The sequence below is a fragment of the Balaenoptera borealis genome (assembly GCF_965194805.1).
Source record: "Balaenoptera borealis genome assembly, chromosome: 2".
In the NCBI taxonomy this organism is placed as follows: domain Eukaryota; kingdom Metazoa; phylum Chordata; class Mammalia; order Artiodactyla; family Balaenopteridae; genus Balaenoptera; species Balaenoptera borealis.
The window spans coordinates 49,231,522-49,248,703 of NC_138867.1; the positions used below are offsets into that span (position 1 = coordinate 49,231,522).

At 41.2% G+C, this 17,182-nt stretch overlaps 1 protein-coding gene and 1 long non-coding RNA gene across 2 annotated transcripts in view; one reads left to right on the forward strand and one right to left on the reverse strand.

Annotated features, from left to right (window-relative positions):
• Positions 1-4,585, forward strand: part of LOC309624413 — a 52,512-nt gene extending 47,927 nt beyond the window's left edge. The window contains exons 4-5 of the long non-coding RNA XR_014241884.1: positions 1,612-1,734; positions 3,340-4,585. This is a non-coding gene — a long non-coding RNA (uncharacterized lncRNA). The remainder of the gene's footprint in view (positions 1-1,611; positions 1,735-3,339) is intronic.
• DEPDC1B (DEP domain containing 1B) overlaps positions 1-17,182 on the reverse strand; it is a 278,101-nt gene that overhangs the window by 123,366 nt on the left and 137,553 nt on the right. The gene's annotated exons all lie outside the window — the stretch shown is intronic.

Consider the following 17,182-nt stretch of genomic DNA (forward strand, 5'->3'; position numbering starts at 1 on the left):
TTATACATTCATCTGTCGATGGACACTTAGGTTGCTTCCATGTCATGGCTATTGTAAATACAGCTGCAATGAACATTGTGGTACATGATTCTTTTGGAATTACGGTTTTCTCAGGATATATGGCCAGGAGTGGGATTGCTGGGTCATATGGCAGTTCTATTTTTAGTTTTTTAAGGAACTTCCATACTGTTCTCCATGGTGGCTGTATCATTTTACCTTCCCACCAACAGTGCAAGAGGGTTCCCTTTTCTCCACACCCTCTCCAGCATTTATTGTTAGTAGATATTTTGACGATGGCCATTCTGACTGGTGTGAGGTGATATCTCATTGTAGTTTTGATTTGCATTTCTCTAATGATTAATGATGTTGAGCATCCTTTCATGTCTTTGCTGGCAATCTGTATATCTTCTTTGGAGAAATGTCTATTTCGGTCTTCTGCCCATTTTTGGATTGGGTTGTTTGTTTTTTTGATACTGAGCTGCATGAGCTGCTTGTAAATATTGGAGATTAATCCTTTGTCAGTTGCTTCATTTGCAAATATTTTCTCCCATTCTGAGGATTATCTTTTCGTCTTGTTTATGGTTTCCTTTGCTGTGCAAAAGCTTTTAAGTTTCATTAGGTCCCATTTGTTTATTTGTGTTTTTATTTCCATTTCTCTAGGAGGTGGGTCAAAAAGGATCTTGCTGTGATTTATGTCATACAGTGTTCTGCCTATGTTTTTCTCTAAGAGTTTGATAGTGTCTGGTCTTAATTTAGGTCTTTAATCCATTTTGAGTTTATTTTTGTGTATGGTGTTAGGGAGTGTTCTAATTTCATTCTTTTACATGTAGCTGTCCAGGTTTCCCAGCACCACTTATTGAAGACAGCCTGCTCTTTTAAATAGAAGCCCCACTATTTACAAAAGATAAAATGAAGTTTAAAGCAAACATAAAGAGCAGCCTTTAAGGGGAAAAATGTCCTGGCAGGTGAACACACATCCTGAGAACTGGTCATGGAAGAGAGTGGAACAGCTTCTTTACTGGTGCCTCAGTGCCTCCAAAGGGGATTAGAAGACCAATGTGCAGACTATGTATATGCTGGGCCCTCCCTGTGAAACGTATTTCTCCCCAGACCCCACTGCTTTGCCTTATCCTCACCCTTTAGAATCCTTGTTACGCAAAATGTGGTCCATGGGCCAGCAGCATCAGCATCACGTGGGAGCTCGTTAGAGATGCAGCATCTCAGGCCCTACCTCAGACCCCACACCTAAAACAGGATTCTGCACTTTAAAAAGATCCCCAGGAGATTCATATGCACAGAAACTTGGGAAGCACCACTGTAGCTCTCAGCTCAAGCATCACTTCCCTCCGCTGACCCAATCACCACAGTCTCCTTTGTTACACACTCATAAAATGTTCCTTTTCTTCTGAGCTCTCACTCTGTAATTATACATTTGTTCGCATAATTTTTTCTATTCATCTCTACCCTTCCCCAGTAGTGCCAGGCTCCACGGCTCTCCACCAATCAGTCAATAAATATTTGCTGAATGAGTAAATAAATGTGTGCAAAATATTATATTTGTGTCTCAGAGCATTTTTTGTGCCAGTTGGTACCTTCCCTTTCTCCCACCAGCATCCTCCCTGAATCTAACTCATCCATGCCTGCCTCAGCCTGGAACTCCTCAATTCAGCCCTCTGACTGGCCCAACTTCAATCCCAGGCATGGCTTTGGAGCAGACCCTGCCAGAAGAAGCGAGTGAGTAAAACCAAGGAATAAATGGTATCCCTGAAAAATTCAAGAATCTCATCATTCAGAGCACAGTTCCATAACATCTCACATACTTGTAAGGGAATATAGTTCCCACGCACTGGAGCTGACACCCAGTACCACCAGCCCCTGCCCACAGAGGGGGTGTTGCACAAAGTGGGTCCCAGTGAGAGTGGAGGGGCTACAACAGGAGTGGGAGGAAGCAGAGTGGCTTTCCCTGCTGCTCACACTGAACTCACACTGAACACACTGCTCACACTGAACTCCAGCAGTGGAATTTTTCTTGTCTGCTGCCCTCAACAGGCGTAGCTGAAATTGCCATTCTCAGCTGCAGGGGGCTGTTTTGATGAGCAAGGAATGAAAGGTGACAGCTTGCAACTAGTTTCCATACTTGGATAATTAAATCTTCACTAAATATAGTAGGTTTAAAATAAATGTTCACAACACTGAAACAGAACACGCTAATTCTAAAAATATAGACTCCCTGGCGGTGAAAGTTCTCTTGAGAAAAACGGACACCGAAGCAAAACAATGATTTCATCCCTCCTGCCCACCACCCCTACCCGGTGAGCCAATTTGTTCCAAGACGAGGGTCACCACATGGCAAAGGGGGGGCCATAGCTGTTACCAGACACTCCATGAAACTCTCAAAAAATTAACGGTAGAAAGTCAAGGGAGGAGAGGTTATAAATCTGAATTGTTCTCTTTGTGGGATCCTGCTCAGCACCAAATCAAACCAACCAGCACTTGTAAGTATACTCAATATGTGCAAAGCTCAAGTTCATAGGGGAAGGAATTTTCACTAGGTTGCTTTGCTTTGTAGTACAGAATGCATTCTATTAAAAAGGAGAGACACTCAAATGAGAGAAACTGACTGCCTTTGAAGAAAGTATAAATTTTCTAAGAAACCACTCTCCTGAATGATTATATCACAAGTGACCTTGACTCTCCATGGCTTCAAAAGCAATTACACCCTGAGCTCAAAGGAGGCTTTTCTCTGGTTATAAAACTCTCCTTCACAACTCATTTGGTACAATAACAAATGGTCAACAAATCTTCAAAGATTTGTCTTCACTCGGTGTTTCTACTCCTCAGCCTGTTCTCTTTAGAATCCACTGTAACCAGAGAAAAAGTTTGCATCAAACTTTTTGCATCCCCCCTGTTGCTCAATCCAGTGGTCACTCCCCAGTCGTGTCAGCAGCATGTGACACGGTTGATCACTCCCTTCTTGAAAATCTTCACCTTTCAATCATTTGGCTTTCAGCCTACCATTCCCTCTTGGTTCTCCTCTGACCTCAGTAGGGGCAACTTAGCTGGAACAGAAACTCAGATTTTGCTCATGTGTGACCTCACAGCCATGCCCATGCATTCTATTTTTGAAAGGCTTGAATTTTCTGTTAACTTTATAGCAAAACTGTGTATGCAGCTATGACAGAATAACAGCCTCTTTTCTCCCAGAATATGTGGATCTTCAGTCCTTTATACGGGCAAGGTCTCTTTCCATCTGTTTTCTAAAAATAGTAATTAATCCTAAGATGTGTGTTGCCGTTACATTCTGTGAAGCATTTTCACTTAATTTTCTTTTTTTCACAGGAAAAAACAATGATCCAACTCATGGCTTTTGAAGAACTAGAGAAAATCATGGCCACATGAAAGAAGGAGTCATCACTCATGCCTCTAGGCTCTTTGATTGGTTCAGATATCATAGCAACCCCCTCACCTGATCTCCTGGGCCATCCTACACCCACGCAAACACCAGATGGCAGTTTTTAGATAAGCTTCTCTATCTTCTGGTGAAGAGTTGCCTTGTAACGAAGAATAGATCCTATAGCTCTGAATCCTTCCAATTCCCCTGTTTGGCCCTTAACTGATTCTTCCTTAGTGAATACGCAAACCTCTGGACTGGAGACAAATATGCATAAATCATACCTGCAACTCCATGTAGGACAAAGGCTACATGGTACCATATTAATATATGACTGCTCTTGAGCTTTAAAAATCTTAGGACCTGAAGAAGGACCTAATCCACTATCCTCAGTTCTAGATGAGGGAGTGAAGGCCCAGAAAGGTAAATGATTTGCCCAAGGACTCACAGTGGTGAGTGCAGCCCAAGGACCAGACCAGGCTCTCCCAACAGTGGGCAGGGTTCTTCTCTGCGTTCATCCCTAGGCTTTACAGGGTTCTATGTTCTGCTGAGGAATGCATTGCACGGAGCCCCCTGCTGTACTGCTTTTGGTCTCTTGGTGTTAGAATGACGCCAAGACACTATTTCTACATAATTCTTAAACACTGTAGTCTCTGTTTTACATCTGGTCCATTAAGTTTCTCTCATTATGTGTTCCCGCCTGGACTTCTATCAGGAGGAATCCATTCATTAACAAAACTTTCAGAGAAATATCTTTGCCATTTTTAGAAGTTTATCATTTAAACCTAAAGGAGGGAGAAAAAGGTTTGAGATAGTGGCTTGAAGAAGAGTGTGGGTTGCTGAATAGTGTGGATTGTTGAATTTATTTTTTCTAGTTGAAGATAATTAGAGATTATTGCCTACCATCTTCTTTGGAAAGACTGACATTCACTTACTTCTCTAGCACAGAGCACATTAACACTCTCAACCAATATCATTTGATTCTGGCTTAGAACTACAGATCTGATTTTCTCCAAGGGAGCCCTCAAGATTTCTGATTTCCCTTTCTTCCTAGGATAATTTATATTTTTTCTTCAAGTTATGATCTTCTATTTTTTCCCTAAGTACTATGTTAGCAAATTCTGTGAGCTTCAGAATATCAACCCCATCTGTACCTAAGTCTCCAGATCTTCATAATAAACAATCTTGCTGATTCCTCGTGTACTAAACTACATTTTATGTATATTTTTTAACATCTTTATTAGAGTATAATTGCTTTACAATAGTGTGTTAGTTTCTGCTCTATAACAAAGTGAATCAGTTATACATATTCATATGCCCCCATATCTCTTCCCTCTTGCGTCTCCCTCCCACCCTCCCTATCCCACCCCTCTAGGTGGTAAACTGCATTTTATATGAACAGGTTTTATAATCGGGAAACTGACATTGCAGATGAGCAGAAATAAGATTTCTATCCATTCCCTTCCAATTCCTTGGGCCTAAATATGTCCCTTCCTCTCCATGAAACATGACTGAAGACTCATTATTTTGCACTGCTTTCTGAGATGGACCTCCTGGCCCCAGCCCTGGCCACATCCATTATACAGACCTTTTATTGATGTCATTAACACTTTATAGATTTAATGTTTAAGTCTGCTTCCTCAAGGGCCGATATCACATATTTTTCCTCATATTCATGGTACCTAGTAGGTAGCACCTATCAGGCTAACAAAATAGTTAGTCAGTAAACGTTTCTTGTTTTAAATCGTTGACATTCCTCAGCTCTTTATAGAATTAATCTTCTGGCCCAAGAGGAAACCTGAAATGGTCTTACCTTGGCTATATATGGAGAGTATATAAAGCGAGAAGGCAGGATCTACTGCTTATGCTTTTGAAACAAATGTAATGGGTATAGGTTTGTTCCACAAACCCCAGGTCCATGAAATGGCATGCTTCTTTACTTTTCCAAATCTAATTCTAACTGAACAAGCCTTCTCACACTAGGATTGACAGGAAATCCAATCTCAGTCATTTTTAGACCACCATATACCCCACCCACCAACATAAGAACACTGGGGCTTTTGCAATCCATTTAGGGAAGAGTCTCTGGTCTGGCCCTTTGTCTATCTTGGTTGCAGAATCTTGAAGTATATTGTCCCACCCAGCTGGCTCATTTCATGATAGACGACTCTGTTATTCGCAGGATCCACCCCACCACTGAAGTCTTTGCCCTGACTCTGAAAGCCAGTGTCTCTCATGACCACCAGGGGTCTCAGCATTCCAGCATCCTCTGTGGTTCGACCTCCCCCCTTCAGCTTCCCAGTGCTCCCTCAACATCTGTCCAGTGCAACAGCTCCAGGAGCACAAGTCAATGCAGCAAAAGCCTCTTAACTCTCCCCTGGAGAAAGGGGATCTCAGACGTCCACACAGAACCCTCCCTCCAGCTACCCTCAACTAGTAGAGGTGGAGAGTAAGGATGGAGAACAAACAAGCATTAGAAAAAAAACAGTTATTTTCTCAATCATTTCATGCCACCACAGAGCAAGGTATTTGCACTGCTTATCACAATTGTGTTTAAATATTTGGCAAATACAACTATGAAATTATTCCAGAAGAAATGCAGGAAGGGTATTTCTTTTCTTTTTAAAGAACTGGGGACAAGTAATGAGGGATATGTGGGGCTGGCCAGGAAAATTCTATTTCGGAAACATGAAAGGCTGATCTGCTTCTCCCACTTCACAATCCTCAAAATAACATAAACTATCCTCTTTTTTTAAACGGGAAAAGGCCATGTTCACAATAAGCTCACTTCATTTCCTCCCGTTTTAGCTTTTGTTGCACTCTTGACCTGTCCTCCAATTCAACATAATCAAAGCAGTTTGAATAATTTTGCATATCCTGAACATCTTCCTGCATGACATTTCAAGATTTTTGAAATAAATTGCTCTGGGAGTTCGACTTGCAAGAAGACTCTGGTTGTTTCAAGAAGACTTCACCTTTGTGTATAAATCCTTTAATCTGACAATTGTTCTGCTGCAATCTCCAAATGACTATAACTCGGTTTTAATCTACAAGTTTATATAACTCAGGAATTTTTTTAGCATAAATTACATAAAGCACATTCTTAACTTCTAAAATTTAGTGGGTGTTTTATGTTGTGTTTACTTTTTCCATGGAGCCGAGAAAGAAATCTAGCATGTCTGACACTTTTAAGAGATGTGTTTGTTCTGTATTCTGAATCCAATTCAAATGTTGAAAGTTCGAGAGAAAATGCTTAAAAGGAGGTGGTTACAATGTATATTTATACCACAGATAATGACATTTATAATATGTGCATTATCTTACATAATAAATAAAAATTTATAATTGCTATAATTACTTACTGAACTTTCAACTAGGCAGCTCCTTTTAGAATTTATCAATAGTTATTAAAAGGTGAGAAAAGAGTTGTGAGATATTACATTTTGTTCATTTTTTACTATATTCCCCCCTTACAAGCAGAATGTTAGCTCTTTGTTCATTAGGGGTAAATTGAGGCAGAAAGCAGACAAGGCCTATGAGATTTCCTGGAAGTGATTTCTGGGAGGGGGCAGGGGGGAGTGTAAGAACTAAGCCCTTAAAGCTAAGAAAATGAGAACCAAGGCCATCCAAGTGTCTGAGATAAACAAAAAAGGAAAATAATTTCTTTCCTCACCCTCCACCACCCCAGAAGAAAAAGAGGTTTCCCCAGATCAGAGGGGAACAGAGATTGGAGGGGGGATATCCTAAAAAAGAAGGGCCCTGGGTGGTAAGTCTCCATTAAAAGAGTGGCTGCATCCAGCATCATGCAGGGATTCTGGATCCCCCGGCACTTCAGAGAAGCAGGAAACTGTAATGACACAATCCCCCAATGTACGACATGAACACAGTGGGACGAACCACCTGAAGTAAACCTGCCCCACAGACAGGTACCAGGAATGAGGCGGCAGCAACCTAGGGGGCCCAAGGACCCAGGACCACCTGGGAGAACAGTCACTCACAAACAGCTGCACAGGAGCGGAAGAGGAATCTTCAACGTGAGCAACGTTCCCTAGAGCCTGGACTCAAAGTGCAAAATGAGAGAAAAGGCAGACCCAGGCCTTGCTGAGATTGTTCCCTCTACGCTAGCAGAATAGGGGTTGATTAAAAAAATTATGATGGAGTATAGGGAAAAACACCAATATTTGTGGACTGAGATTTATACCCACTATGAGGGAAATGTTTAATCTTCATAGTATGCTTTTCAACTAAGCAGACAGGTATTTGTGGTCTTTATTTCATTGAGCTTATCTATTTTTATTGCATTATGAAACCAGTGCATTGTGAGGATGCTTAAAATCTACAAATGTTTACACAATCACAGTGTCCCTACTTGGAAGTCAGGAGGAAAAGTCTATCTGCAAAGTGCATTTAATAACACTAAGTCATAAAAATCAAAATAGAGCACGTTACTGATGACAGAACTGAATGTAGTTTTATTTTTTAATGAATCCTGTGGCCCTCAGAAAGGAATCCAACCACGATACCATAGACATCAAAGTGGCCAAAATAAGTATTATTTCACTATACAGCATCATAAAACCTGGAGACATTTGCTGTCTCTTATTTATTGTAGCCAATGGGCTGATATTGCTAAAAATCAAACAAAAAATTTAGTCGTGTGGGTTGTTGAATTTTTAACATCATTTGAATTCACCGTCTCACTAAGTTTCTCATGTAAAAGTGAGGGCACTCATTTGGAAAAATGGAGCCCTAAAATGTGGGATAAGGACATCTGGTTGTATTGAAATGAAACTGACAATCCTGAAACCCCAAGTTGCCCTGAGTCTTCCTTACCAGTGGAAGTAGCTTGCCCTCTTTTGTTTGAGGACACTAGCTTTTCTTTGATTGAAAAGCCTATTATAACATCACCTGGAGAAGATGACTTGAAAAGAGATGATCATTCTCTTCAAGACCCACCACAATTACAACTACCTCTTGTAGTCACTCGACCCATAACTAGGGCTGATACTCAGCATGCCCACGGGAGTCAGGCACACACTATAACACAGAAAGAAATAGCTCACTCTCCAAAAGACTTGCAAGATTTTGCTAAATATATTGGCGTAAACCTGGAGAAAACATGTGGAAATCGATTCTAAGGGTGTGAGAACAAGGAAGATAATTAATTTGGCTCTAATTAGATAGAGCCAAATTCATTGATATGGATATATTTACTAGTGCTTCTGGATTTAACGTGTTAGCTCGTGCAGTTAGAAGTGGCTCTAACAACTGATGTGGCTGGTTGCCTGAAATGTGGTCTCAAGAGTGGTCTACATTCAGTGAGGCTGAGATGCAGGGGAATACAAAAGGTCAGGGAGGTAGGAATGCTGGTAACTCTAAAAATAGAGTTACCATATGATCCAGCAATCCCACTCCTGGGTACATCTGGAAAAGGCAAAAACTCTAATTTGAAAAGATAGATGTACCTCAGTGTTCGCAGCAGCACTATTTTACAATAGCCAAGACATGGAAGCAACCTAAAAAATGTTCATCTACAGATGAATGAATAAAGAAGATGTGGTGTATATATACAATGGAATATTACTCAGCCATAAAAAAAGAATGAAATTATGCCATTTGCAGCAACATGGATGGACCTAGAGATTATCATACTAGGTGAAGTAAGTCAAACAAAGACATATTATATGATATCACTTATATGTGGAATCTTAAAAAATGATACAAATGAACTTATTTACAATACAGAAAGAGACTCACAGACATAGAAAACAAACTTATAGTTATCAGAAGGGAAAGGTGGGGGAGGGATAAATTAGGAGTTTGGGATTAACAGATATACACTACTATCTATAAAATAGATAAAAAACAAGGTCCTACTGTGTAGCACAGGGAACTATATTCAATATCTTGTAATAACCTATAATGGAAATGAATCTGAAGAAGAATAGATATTTATGTATAACTGAATCACTTTGCTGTACACCTGAAATTAACACAACATGGTAAATCAACGATACTTCAATTTTTGAGACACTTAAAATTAATTAAATTAAAAAATAAAATAAAGGGAAATAAAAAAGCTCTGTAGTTGCTCACTTTGTTGGCCAAGCATGACAATGAAGGAAGCTTCCGTTGAAATGAGGATCCCTGATTTCATGCAACGATGGGACTCCAGAGGAACAGAAGCCATGAGGCAGCAACTTACCACCAAAGACCAGATGGACTATTTACCATAAAAGGTGCCAGGGATCTAATGTTGATCTGAAAACAGTAATAGGAAAAAAACTCTAGGTTTGGTGACCAAATACCTCTCTTGAGTTTCAACAAAGAATGAGAAAAGGTATGTGAATAGACTTCTCAGAATGAGCACAGTATGAAGATATTTGTGTTGCATGTGAATGCTTATTATCAAAAGGCATCCACTACAGAAGAGGCTCTTTAAAGTCATGCTATCTGATGTCAGTCAGACCCTTTCCCCAGCTACCCCAGTGCTACTCAAAGTGATCACAGTGTCAGGGATAGAGACCCTGCATAGGCTCAACAACATCGATTTCTCCTTCCTAAGGCTGACCTGGCTACTACTGCTGCCGCCGATTTTCTAACCAGCCAACAGCAGAGACCAACACTGAGCCCCTGACATGGCGCCCTTTACCAGGGGGACCCATACAGCCACCCAGTAGCAGTTTGATTATGTTGGGTCTCTTGTCTTGTGGAGGGGATGGAGATTTGTCTCCACCATACTAGACATATACTCTGGATACGGATTAGTCTTTCCGCCCATAATGCTTCTGTCAGAACCACCTATGTACTGACCTACGTAAATCTGACCTAGGTACTTCGAATTCTCCTTGAAGCCCAGAGAAAAGCATTTGCTGTGTATGATATTCCACACAGCAGTGTTTCTGATCAAGGGACTGATTCACAGCAAATGCACTTATGCCCAACTAATTAACAGATTTTATTACATATCCCATACCCCAGAAGCAACTGGGCTGACTGAAACGTTGAATGGCTTACTGAAGACTCCATTACACCACCAACTGAGAGACAAGACTCTGAGAGGATGGGGTTCTCTTTTATAGAATAAAGTGTATGCCTTGAATCAGAGATTTTATACGGTGCTATCTCCCTCATAACCAGAATACATGTATCTACAATACAATACAAGTGTGGAAATAAAAGTGGCTATTCTCACTATATAAATAACAAGCTATTTGCAAAAATTTTGCTTCCCTTCCCAGCAACTTTGACCACTGCTGGCTGACTTGGGGTTCTAAGTTCTCAGGAGGCAAGACTTCCACCAAGGGATGTAAAATGGTTCCATCAAGTCATAGGATGAGAATGCCACAAGCCATTTTGCACTCTTTATGCTACTGAACCAACAGACAGAGAAAAGGGCAACTCTATTGGCTGGAGTGGTTGATCCTGGTTACCAAGGGGAATTTGGGGTGTTGCTCCACAAGGGGGGCAAGGAGGACTGTGGAAGGCAGGGGATCTTCCGGGGGCACCAACAGTAGCGCTTAATAAAAAACCATAGGAATCAAAACTTTTAAAAGGCAGGATTATTGAGAACTCAGACCCTTGGAAATGAAGCTTTGGATCACCCCATCAGGCAGAGACCTTTGACCATCTAAGGGCAATGGTACATAGAATAGACAGTAGAAGAAGGAGGAAGTCATAGCTATCAACTACGGCCTCTTTCTCAATTACAGAAATGAGAACTGCAGTAGTTTTACATATTTTCTCTTTGTATGTTACATGTATGAGTACATTTGTATATATTAACCATTTTCTTTTTTTCTGTCTTTCTTCCCTGCATTATTTTACATAGAAGTCGTTGAATGTAAATTCTGCAACTTAGCCTTTAGATAAGAGAATACTCAGTGGGACTGGGATTAAATTTGAAGAGTAAGTAACATCGCCAGTGGGCTACATAAATGACTGCTGAAACTGTGTGTCTCCTCATTGGGGGAAAGGGTGAGAACCTCTGCACTTCTATGAAGAAAAGAGTTGGCTTTGTGTTGTGCAAAAGTTCAAATATGTTTAAAAGGGTGCATGCGGAAGTAAGTAGTCAAAGGAGGTGACTGCCAGTTACTGGTTTATTGCCTCTCAACTCCAAATCCACCCTGCTTTGCCCTAATCTGGACTTTGTAAACACTTCTCCTTTGCCAGCTGGTGCCATGTTATGTTTTGTTGGTAGAGTGCAGGAGGGATACTGCAAGGTATAGCAGAGGAAGGCATGGTCCTTCTTCATTCTTCCTGGTCCTTCTTGTTCCTGTGGCATGCCATCAGTGGTATGTGGGGGACCCAGTGGCATCACCCTCGAGTGAGGGCTTTCTACTGAGTTTCCCTATCAGCCCAGTAGGCAGCTTGCTTGCCAGCAGTATGTGGAAGATCCAGGGGTACCGACCTTCCTGCAGGTTTTGCCAGGTTCTAGTAGACACATTCCCAGTTCACTGCTTGCCAGCCCTGGCTCATGGCACCTCAAGAAACTTCGCCCTCCAGTGGACCACAGCCTCTCCCCCTCCAACAAGGTCTGGATCTCAGCCTCGAGTGGAAGGTGATGCTCTCCCAAGTTTATTCCTTCCTTGAGCAGTACTCTTTCTCAGCCCTAGATGTCACAGCTGCTTCCTACGTTTACTGTTCCGGTGTTCTTTAGCATTTAATTTACCCCTTTTGCAGTTAATTATATTTTACTAGTTAATAATTTTTTATATGAAATTTTCCCTGTTCAAATTACTGGTGTAATTTCTGTCTCCTCACTGGTCACTGACTGACATAGTCCCCTTCAGGAAGGAATCCCCTTAAGAAAAGTTCTAAGTTTTCCACAAATGAATTGATAGAATTTTTAAAAGTACAGTGCCTCAAACAGGACCTTTCACCTAGGAGATGCTCGATAAATAATTGAATGTTTACCAGTTAAAATTGTAAGATTTGCCTTTTATAAGATGGGGAAAAATTGGAACCTCCATACACTGCTGGTGAGATTGTAAAATAGCACAGTCACTTTGGAAAACAGTCTGGCAGTTTCTCAAAATATTAAACATACAGTTACCATGTGATCCAGCAATTCCACTTTTAGGTATATACCCAAGAGAAAAGAAAACATATGCCACCCAAAAACTCCTTCACAAATGTTCATAGCAGCATTATTCATAATAGCCAAATAGTGGAAACCGTCCAGATACTCATCAACTGACGAATGTATGAATAAAAAGTGGTATATGCACACAATAGAATATTATTTAGCCATAGAAGGGAATGACGTATTTACATGTCATAACATGAATGAAACTTGGAAGTGTTATGCTAAGTGAAAAAAACCAGAGCCAGTCATAAAATACCACATATTGTATGATTCCATTTGTGTGAAATGTCTAGAACAGACAAATCTATACAGAGAGAAATTTCATTAGCAGTTGCCTCAGGCTGTGGGGAGGGGATGGGCAGGAATGGAGAGGATTGCTAATGGATATGGGATTTCTTTTGGGGGTGATGAAAATGTTCTAAAATTAGACTGTGGTGCTGTTTGTTCAATTCTGTGAATACGCTTTAAAAAAGGTGAACTGTACACTTTAAATTTAAATGTATGTGAATTATTTAAGAAAGCTGTTTTGAAAATTTGCCTTTTAAAACTGGCTTTCATTCTGCCACTATACTTCATGAAATGTATCAAAGTGTGGCTAAAATAAAACCAAGAATTAAACCAAATAAATCACAAAATCCTTATTTTAAAAGGTATATCTGGGGAGACCTTCAAGATGGCTGAGAGTAAGACGTGGAGATCACCTTCCTCCCCACAAATACATCAGAAATACATCTACAGGTGGAACGACTCCTACAGAACACCTACTGAATGCTGGCAGAAGACCTCAGACCTCCCAAAAGGCAAGAAAGTCCCCACGTACCTCGGTAGGGCAAAAGAAAAAAGAAAAAACAGAGACAAAAGAATAGGGATGGGACCTGCACCAGTGGGAGGGAGCTGTGAAGGAGGAAAGGTTTCCACACACTAGGAAGCCCCTTCACGGGTGGAGACTGCAGGTGGCGGAGGGGGAAGCTTCAGAGCCACGGAGGAGAGCACAGCAACAGGGGTGTGGAGGGCAAAGTGGAGAGATTCCCGCACAGAGGATCAGTGCCAACCAGCACTCACCAGCCCGAGAGGTTTGTCTGCTCACCCACCGGGATGGGTGCGGGGTGGGGGCTGGGGGCTGGGGGCTGAGGCTCGGGCTTCGGAGGTCCGATCGCAGGGAGAGGACTGGGGTTGGCGGCATGAACACAGCCTGAAGGGGGTAGTTCGCCCCAGCTAGCTGGGAGGGAGTCCAGGAAAAAGTCTGGAGCTGCCGAAGAGACAAGAGACCAATGTTTCAGAGCGCACGAGGAGAGGGGATTCAGAGCACCACCTAAACGAGCTCCAGAGACGGGCGTGAGCCGCGGCTATCAGCACGGACCCCAGAGACGGGCATGGGATGCTAAGGCTGCTGCTGCCGCCACCAAGAAGCCTGTGTGCAAGCACAGGTCACTATCCACACCGCCCCTCCCGGGAGCCTGTGCAGCCCGCCACTGCCAGGGTCCCGTGATCCAGGGACAACTTCCCCGGGAGAACACACAGCGTACCTCAGGCTGGTGCAACATCACACTGGCCTCTGCCGCCGCAGGCTCGCCCCGCATCCGTACCCCTCCCTCCCCCGGCCTGAGTGAGTCAGAGCCCCCGAATCAGCTGCTCCTTTAACCCCGTCCTGTCTGAGCGAGGAACAGACGCCCTCAGGCAACCTACACGCAGAGGCGGGTCCAAATCCAAAGCTGAACACGGGAGCTGTTCGAACAAAGAAGACAAAGGGAAATCTCTCCCAGCAGCCTCAGGAGCAGTGGATTAAATCTCTACAATCAACTTGATGTACCCTGCATCTGTGGAATACCTGAATAGACAACAAATCCTCCCAGATTGAGGTGGTGGACTTTGGGAGCAACAATATATATATTTGTTTCCTTTTTCTCTTTTTGTGAGTGTGTATGTGTATGCTTCTGTGTGTGATTTTGTCTGTATAGCTTTGCTTTTACCATTTGTCCTAGAGTTCTATCTGTACGTTTTTTTTTTGGTTTTCTTGTTTTAATATAGTTTTTAGTGCTTGTTATCATTGGTGGATTTGTTTTCTGGTTTGGTTGCTCTCTTCTTTTATTTTTTTTCTTTTTTTCTTTTTTTTATCACTTTTTAATTTATTTTTAATAACTATTTTTTATTTTTTACTTGAATGACTTCCTTTTTTTCTTTCTTTCTTTCTCCCTTTTCTTCTGAGCCATGTGGTTGACAGGGTCTTGGTGTTCTGGGCGGGTGTCAGGCCTGTGCCTCTGAGGTGGGAGAGCCGAGTTCAGGACATTGGTCCACCAGAGACTTCACAGCTCCACGTAATATCAAACGGTGAAAGCTCTCCCAGAGATCTCCATCTCAACACTAAGAACCAGCTCCACTCAACGACCAGCAAGCTACAGTGCTGGACACCCTATGCCAAACAACTAGCAAGAAAGGAACACAAACCCACCCATAAGCAGAGAGGCTGCCTAAAATCATAATAAGGTCACAGACACCCCAAAACACACAACTGAATGCAGACCTGCCCACCAGAAAGACAAGATCCAGCCTCATCCACCAGAACACAGGCAGCAGTCCCCTCCACCAGGAAGCCTATACAACCCACTGAACCAATCTTACCCACTGGGGGCAGACACCAAAATCAACGGGAACTACGAACCTGCAGCCTGCAAAAAGGAGACCCCAAACACAGTAAGTTAAGCAAAATGAGAAGATAGAAAAACACACAGCAGATGAAGGAGCAGGGTCAAAACACACCAGACCTAACAAATGAAGAGGAAAGAGGCAGCCTACCTGAAAAAGAATTCAGAGTAATGATAGTAAAGATGATCCAAAATATGGGAAATAGAATGGAAAAAATACAAGAAACGTTCAACAAGGACCTAGAAGAACTAAAGAGCAAACAAACAATGATGAACAACACAATAAATGAAATTTAAAATTCTCTAGAAGGAATCAATAGCAGAATAACTGAAGCAGAGGAATGGATAAGTGGGCTGGAAGATAAAATATTGGAAATAACTGCCACAGAGCAGAATAAAGAAAAAAGAATGAAAAGAACTGAGGACAATCTCAGAGACCTTAATTGATATTTATAGGACATTCCATCCAAAAACAACAGAACACACTTTCTTCTCAAGTGCTCATGGAACTTTCTCCAGGACAGATCATGTCTTGGGTCACAAATCAAGCTTTGGTAAATTTAAGAAAATTGAAATTGTATCAAGTATCTTTGCTGACCACAATGCTATGAGACTAGATATCAATTACAGGAAAAATTCTGTAAAAAATACAAATACATGGAGGCTAAACAATACACTACTTAATAACCAAGAGATCACTGGAGAAATCAAAGAGGAAATCAAAAAATACCTAGAAACAAATGACAATAAAAACATGATGACCCAAAACCTATGGGATGCAGCAAAAGAAGTTCTAAGAAGGAAGCTGATAGCAATACAATCATACCTCAAGAAACAAGAAACATCTCAAATAAACAACCTAACCTGACACCTAAAGCAATTAGAGAAAGAAGAACAAAAAAACCCCCCAAAGTTAGCAGAAGGAAAGAAATCATAAAGATGAGATCAGAAATAAATGAAAAAGAAATGAAGGAAACTATAGCAAAGATCAATAAAACTAAAAGCTGGTTCTTTGAGAAGATAACCAAAATTGATAAACCATTAGCCAGACTTATCAAGAAAAAAGGGAGAAGACTCAGATCAATAGAATTAGAAATGAAAAAGGAGAAGTAACAACTGACACTGCAGAAATACAAAGGATCATGAGAGATTACTACAAGCAACTATATGCCAATAAAATGGACAACCTGGAAGAAATGGACAAATTCTTAGAAAAGCACAACCTTCCAAGACTGAACCAGGAAGAAATAGAAAATATAAACAGACGAACCACAAGCACTGAAATTGAGACTGTGTTTAAAAATCTTCCAGCAAACAAAAGCCCAGGACCACATGGCTTCACAAATTCTATCAAACATTTAGAGAAGAGCTAACACCTATCCTCTTAAACTCTTCCAAAAAACTGCAGAGGAAAGAACACTCCCAAACTCATTCTATGAGGCCACCATCACCCTGATACCAAAACCAGACAAAGATGTCACAAAGAAAGAAAACTACAGGCCAATATCACTGATGAACATAGATGGAAAAATGCTCAACAAAATACTAGCAAACAGAATCCAACAGCACATTAAAAGGATCATACACCATGATCAAGTGGGGTTTATCCCAGGAATGCAAGGATTCTTCAATATACACAAAGCAATCAATGTGATACATCATATTAACAAATTGAACAATGAAAACCATACGATCATCTCAATAGATGCAGAAAAAGTTTTTGACAAAATTCAACACCCATTTATGATAAAAATCCTCCAGAAAGTAGGCAAAGAGGGAACTTACCTCAACATAATAAAGGCCATATATGACAAACCCACAGCCAACATTGTTCTCAATGGTGAAAAACTGAAACCATTTCCACTAAGATCAGGAACAAGACAAGGTTGCACACTCTCACCACTATTATTCAACATAGTTTTGGAAGTTTTAGCCACAGCAATCAGAGAAGAAAAAGAAATAAAAGGAATCCAAATCAGAAAAGAAGAAGTAAAGCTGTCACTGTTTGCAGATGACATGACACTATACAGAGAGAATCCTAAAGATGCTACCAGAAAACTG